A 7,535-nucleotide genomic window follows, 5' to 3' on the forward strand; every position below is an offset into this window, starting at 1 on the left:
AACATTTTCACTTCCTGTTTATAAAAAAAAGAAAATGCCCTCAATACCTTGCCACAATCAAAAGGACTAGTCATATGTTATTAATTTTCATTCATATAACTGGACTTGGTGAAATAAGTCACTGAAGCAGATGCATGCTTTGTATTACACACAACTCAATGTACTCACATACTGGGTTATTGGAAGATGCCTGTGGAGAGTTATAGCAGGTGACCCATCCTAACTCACTCAGGCTAGCGATAGATTAAATCTACAGATAGATTAATGTCTTCCACTGAGAACACTATGTCTTCTCATTGGCTTAGAAATAATTACCTGCCAACTACAGGATAAAGATAATTGCTAATGAGATTGCCAGCTTTCCAGCCTAGCTAACTAGAGTCTTGTTATTTTTTTAGTTTTCACTCAATATTTCAGAAAGCTAAAATTCAAACAGATTCCATTTCTTCCTAAGAAATAGTCTGAATGTGACCAGAGCAAACACTTCACAAAATTATGGCTGGTCATCAAGCCTTACAAAATTCCACTTAATTGTTTCATCACCTTGTCTGCACATTCCCATGTTCACCTAGGGCAGTGGTCGGCAAACTGCGGCTCGCAAGCCACATGCGGCTCGCGAGCCGCGGTTTGCCGCTCTGTTGACTAATGAGTTTGCCGACCACAGACCTAGGATGATGTGCTGCTTTGGATGCAGCAACTGCTTGAATTATGGGTCTTCTACTTCTAGAGTAAAAAAAAAAAAAAAATGTGGCCTGCATTTATTCTTATTGACTTTCCACTATGCAATTTCCTTCAAAAGCATTTCATCAATACAGCACCACTGAAGAATAACAATATATATCTCAGAGTTAGGCATCTATAAATATTATAGTGCATGTTTCTGGATGCAGGCATATTGGTTAAATGTTCCAATTTCTTTCAGCTAGTCATCTGCTCTCATGCTCTGTTGCCATAAGATGTGAAGCAGCTGTTACTATTCATCAGAGGCTAAGAGGATTTGTGGCTTTTCATTAATCACCTGGAAGAGAGACTATCTGTTCACTTAAATGGCAGATCCTCTGTGATTACAAGATGCACAAGAAGAGTGGGAAAACAATTTCAAGAGAGAAAAGCACAAAAGCAAGTAAATGTCTGACAAATAAGCATGAAGGAGAGCATGTACCATCACATCCCAGGAGGCTTTCAGATTTTTGCTTTTGTAATGACTTCTTAACATAAGTCATAAGAAAGTGATATATTAACTCTATAACTTTTAACTTTCATTGTAAAAGAATGGCTACATGTATGTAAAATGTAGGTAACTCTACATGTGTTTTCAATTTTTAAATGACAAATTTTTTGAAAAAAAATTAAGTAGGACAGCTGTGTCCTTACATTTAACATCACTGAAGATGAACTATTAGATACTTCCCTTTCATTTAATATTGTACTAAATATTTTTGAGAAGGAATACAAATACACATACAAACACACCACATAAACACACACACACAAGTTTGCTTGGTGGCTAAAATTTAACATTTTTCAATTTCAAAACAATAAACTAGCAATAAAATGAAGAAACCAAGATAATAGTATTCAGAACTCAATTAAGGTAATCTATGATATCAACAGGTTTAAGAAGAAAGAAATCAAATGATCATATCAGTAGATGCAAAAATTTTTTTAATATAATTCAACATCCACTTATGATAAACACTCTCAGAAAATGAGGAATAGGGAGAATTTCCCTTACTTGAAAGAATAAACCTATAGCTTCTTTCATCCTAGTAGCAGAAATAAATAAAATTCTTTGTTCACAGATGATATTGTTGTCTCTATAAAATTTCAAGTAATAGCCGAAACCGGTTTGGCTCGGTGGATAGAGCGTCAGCCTGCGGACTGAAAGGTCCCAGGTTCGATTCCGGTCAAGGGCACGTACCTTGGTTGTGGGCACATCTCCAGTGGGAGGTGTGCAGGAGGCAGCTGATCGATGTTTCTCTCTCATCGATGTTTCTAACTCTCTATCCCTCTCCCTTCCTCTCTGTAAAAAATCAATAAAACATATTTTAAAAAATAAATTTCAAGTAATAGAAAACAAAAATAAAAAACCCTACTGTAACTAATTAGCAATTATAGCAAGATTGCAGGATATAAGGATAATATACCAAAGTTAATTATTTTTATACACAAGCAATGAACAACAGGAATTTGAAATTAAACACAACATCCTTTACATTAACACAAAAAAGAAGAAAATAAATACCTAAGTATAAATTTAACAATATATGTGCCAAGCTTATTTAAGGAAAAGGAAAAACTCTAATAAATGGAATCAAAGTAAACCTAATAAATGCAGAATTACTCCAGGTTTATGAATAGGAAGATTCAAAATTGTTAACATGTCAGTTTACCCATAACTGATATATGGATCAAATGCAATCTAAGTCAAAATTACAGTAACTTATTTTGTGGATTATCAACTATTCTAAGGTATAGAAAAACCAAAGCACTTAGAAGATATATGGTAGAGACTGACACTATCTGACTCAAGACTTGATATAAAGCTATAAAACTACGATAATCAAGACCACAGTATAGTACCAGTATTCATGAAAGAATGAATAAAATTAGACAAATTGAAGGGAATAAAGAACCCAGAAATAACCACAAAAAGAGAGTTAACTGATCTTTGACAGAGGAATAAAGGCAATTCTATAAGAAAGGATCATCTTTTCAACAAATGATTCCAGAACAACCAGACATCCAAATGTAAAACAATCAATCTGGATACAGACCTTACATCTTTCACAAAAATAAACTCAAAATGGGTCCTAGACATAAATGTTATATGCAAAACTATCAAACTTCTAGAAGAAACATGGAAAAAAAATTCAGGATACTTGGGTTTGGTAATAACTTTTTAGATACAATATGCCAAGCAAACAAACAAACAAATAAACAAAACCCTCACAGTCTATCACAGAAAAAAATTGATAAGTTGAATTTCATTGAAATTTAAAATTTTCTGCAGAAGATACTGTTAGAGTAAAAAGGGAAGCCACGGTTTACAAATCAGATATCTGATAAAGGACTGTTATTTGAAATATGCAAGTAACTAAATAATAATAAAAAAATAAAAACGGACAAAGTTCTGAACAAATACTTCACCATAGAAGATATATAAATGGCAATAAGCATATGAAAATGCTCAATGTCATATATTAGGAATTTTCAAATTAAAACAACTTTGAGATACCCATATAAACCTCTTGAGGCTGAAATCCCAAACACTGTAAACACCAACTGCTATTCCAGGATTTGGAACAAAATGAACTCTCATTCTTTATAGATGGGAACACAAAATGGTAGAACCACATTAGAAGACAGTTGGGCAGTTTCAGAGAAAGCTATATATAGGCTTTCTATACAATACAGCAATCATGCTCCTTAATAGTTACTCAAATGAGATGATAATTAATGTTTACACAAAAGCCTGCACATGAATGTTTACAGCAGCCTTATTCATAATACACACACATATAGCATCTGAAAAAGATGAATGTGTTTTCCAGAGCATAATCAAAATGATAAAGAACTTAAATTACAAATCCTATATAATAAAAGGGTAATATGCAAATCCACCGAACAGCAGAATGACCAGTCACTATGACAGTGTACTGACCACCAGGGGGCAGATGCTCAACGCAGGAGCTGCCCCCTGGTGGTCAGTGTTCTCCCACAGTGGGAGCGCTGCTCAGCCACAAGCCAGTCTGAGGGATCCCCGCCCCCTGAGTGCACAAATGTTATGCACTGGGCCTCTAGTAATAATATATTGAGCACATATTCATATTTTCCATTGCAAGATGTATAAAGCATAATTTATCAACTTTCTCCATTTTTTGACAAAAATTGAAGGCAAACAGTGTATCTATATATATAAAAGCCTAAGTGACCATTATGACCGAATGACTAGTTAACCAGTTGCTATGACGCACACTGATCACCAGGGGTCAGATGCTCAATGCAGGAGATGCCCCCTGGTGGTCAGTGTGCTCCCACAGCCAACCTCCCACAGCTGGCCAACCTCCCGCAGTCCCTCTCCCACACTGGCCGGCCTCAGATCGGCCCTGATCAGGACTGGGTGAGATGGCCCTGATTGGCCCCAATTGCCAGCTAGGCCAAGGGACTCCACCTGTGCACGAATTCGTGTACCAGGCCTGTAAATAAGTGGATAGATTAACACACTGAAGTACATGCATATATGAATATTGTTCAGCAATAAAGATAAATGAACTCTTAAGTTACAAAAGGACATGGACGAACCTTACATGCATAGCACTAAGGGATAAATAAAACAGTGTGAAAGGCTACATGCTATATGACTCCCACTATGTGACATTCTGGTAAAGGTAAAATTTTAAAGATAATAAAAAGATCAAACGACACCAGTGCTTCAGTTAAAGGTGAGGAAATGAATAGTTGGCATATGGCCATTATTAGGACATTGAAATTATCCTTTACTAGAGTCCTAGTGCATGAAATTTGTGCATTGGAGGGGGTGGGTCCCTCAGCCCAGCCTGCCATCTATTGCAATCCGGGACCTTTTGACTGCTGGTTCAGGCCCGATCCCATGGACATCCCTCTTGCAATCTGGGATTGCTGGCTCCTAACCGCTTGCCTGTCTGCCTGATTTTGCCCCTAAAACTCCAGTTTCTTCTTTTTTTTATTTTTAATATTTATATTTCTTCTTTATTTTTTATTTTAAAATTCAAGCTTCTTAGAACATGGGGCATTTAACATTATTCCATATTCCTTACAGAGAACTAAGCATGGCAAACACAGCAAATACTTAATTCTTATGGGCTTCTATACAAACACTTTCCAACCAGGAATGTTTTAATAGGCAGTCTGCAAAAACTTGAACTGGAAAACCTAAAAGTAGAGTGCTGAAATTTCAGGCATCAGGTGCTATTAGCAGGATTTCTACTCCAATTAAACTCTAATTCTGAGCTCTCAACAGTCTGGACAAACTGTCCTTCACTATCTCCAAAGTTTTTTTTTTTTTTTTGTGTGTGTGTGTGTGTGTGTGTGTGTGTGTGATATCCCAAAATAGAGATTTATTTATTAAGAATTATTTAGTGTTTGCACAAAAATCACCAATTGTTCCTCATTGGGTTTTTAACACACATGAATTATTTGAGGAGGTCCCTCTATTCACCCCAACACTTTCAAAATACAGCTCTTGTTAGTGCCGGGAGGGACAGTTAAGGCAGCAAGGTGTTTCCTTGGGTCTTGGCATCAGGAGGGCTCGTGGTCTTCCCTCTGAGAGAACACACATGATAGGCAGTTTCTTAGGTGGGGTAGGCTGTCCCTGAAGAAGATACTTATGCAGAAGAATGCAAATTCAGGCATCTGTGGTCAGTTACTCATAACTGGTAGCTTTAAAATAAAGTCCCCTTGGTCAAGGTTATCAAAGGCTTGCTGGTTGTTTTCAACTATAAAAAACTGCCTGAAAAAAAGACAGTAGAAAAGATCGGGGTCTATACTGACAGCGTTGTGATGCTGGGCTATGCAACCACAGGAGAACACACAGCAATGTGCTTTAAAAAAATCCTGTATAATTTCAAATCAGACTCCTCGTGGTCCTTACATGACTGGAAACATCACTGCAGCAGATCCTCATTTTTAAAATGAGGTGTATGACAGGGCTCCCCCAGGGTCACACACCACGTGGGAGGATGAGGACAGAAAACCCTAGGACTTGACTTATTAGCAACATTAACTGATTTTTATCATGCTGAAATGAAGGCAGTCGGTCTGTGCTAGTGTGAAATTAAAGGTGATTCAGAAGTAAGGTGGTTATTTATTGCTCTGTTAGGACAGACCCCAAAAATGACTTTTCAGAAACCAGGGCTGTCCCCTGCAACCCCAGCCAGACTCTGGGCCACTCTTGGGGACGCAGGCCAAGGCAGCCTGCCAGCTTGCTTCACAGTGATTCTGAGTTGTCTGTTTCTGGGAGTGCCAGCCGCTGGGCATGCCTACACTGCTTATAGTTCACCTTGGTGTACATCTCACAGATGACGTCAGTGGTGGCTGTGTAGTTGACCAGGAACAGGTGGACCTCCTTCAGGCACTCATCCTCCTCCGTCACGTTCTGGCCTTGGAGAGCACTTTGAGGAAGTTGGACTTGTAGGGCACAGCATACAGCACTGCCCGGGAGATCTTCTGCACGATCCAGCCATGGTACTTCTTGAGCGCCATCTCGTAGGCCTTGGTGGCATTGACGCGGATGAGTTTGGGGTGGCTCTCATCCAGCTCCCCATCACAGATGCTCTATAGGAAGACCTAGATGAAGTGGAGGCCCCTTTTCAGCCACATCAGCATCATCATGGCCCCCACTTTAGGCCACTCTGCTCCATACATTTCCTTCTCCACCTCCAGGATGTTCTGCAGGGTCCGGAACTTGGCCGGTCAGTGTTGTACACAGCTTTGATTTTCGTGATGTCACCACTTATGTCTGTCTTGATGGGCGTAAACACTGGGGACCCAAAGCAATGGAAGAAGGGTGGCACCGCCTCCAGGAAGGGCCTGGGATATTGCCTCCAGGAAGGGCCTGGTCTCAATCTGCTTGTCTGCGGGCAGCGGCCTCAGCAGGTGCTTGTCCAGCAGCACCATTTCAGGGTCGAGGCTGGCAGTGATGCTGTTTTCTAATTGGATCTTCCTCTTCCTTCCCCAGCACACTTTAAACCTACTCCAGATGGACCACCCCAACCCCACAGACTCTTAAGACCTTCCCCCCTTTTTCTTTACACTTTTCCCCATCAAACTTGCACCCTATTGTGTTGTCTAAGGGTGCCCCTAACCGCTCCCTGTGGGGCGGGGCTAGCCCTGTGAGGGGCCATGGTGGTTCTGGTCTAATGGTCATTATGGTGGTGAAGCCGTTGCAGTCTCTGGCTTTATATATATATAGATTATACTGTAATGATGGCTAAATGACATAATGTATTAGCCAACACCAAAATTGTAAAACACAATAAACCCTAATATTCATTGGACTTAAATTAAAATAATGTGTAAATATTGGTTTATCAATTGTAACAAATGCATCACACTAATGCAAATGTATGCAGAAAAGTTCTTCAAAAATCAGTCAATTAAAAAAATTCCTCTCTATACTAAAGCTATATAATTATATTTGTAGACTTTTATTATAAAAATAACAGGTAGCCAGAAGATAACCATTTTTCCTTACAAGTATATAAATTCTGAGTTAATTATTTACACATAACTTTCAGAGGTAAGGGTTTTTTCTTTGATTAGAGATTTTTTAAACTATTATTTTGGACCCCATTTTTATTAACATTATTTCCATCATCTTACCTGTTTGTGAAAGTATGAAAACTCTGAAACACACTGCAATTGTCTCACATATAACTTCTGAAAAAAGATAAATATTATTTTCATCTGTGAGAGCACAATAAAACATAGATATACAACCTAAAAAGTGAGCTATAATTTGAGTATATATTCACATTTGCAAAGTATAGAGATGT

At 38.5% G+C, this 7,535-nt stretch overlaps 1 pseudogene across 1 annotated transcript; it reads right to left on the bottom strand.

Annotated features, from left to right (window-relative positions):
- Nucleotides 1-5,968: 5,968 nt before the first annotated feature.
- LOC308244046 (glycolipid transfer protein-like) lies at nt 5,969-6,657 on the bottom strand (annotated as a pseudogene). The gene has a single exon. The product of its transcript is annotated as a glycolipid transfer protein-like (transcript).
- Nucleotides 6,658-7,535: the final 878 nt, after the last annotated feature.

This window comes from Plecotus auritus, assembly GCF_963455305.1.
Source record: "Plecotus auritus genome assembly, chromosome: 3".
Taxonomy (NCBI): Eukaryota; Metazoa; Chordata; class Mammalia; order Chiroptera; family Vespertilionidae; genus Plecotus; species Plecotus auritus.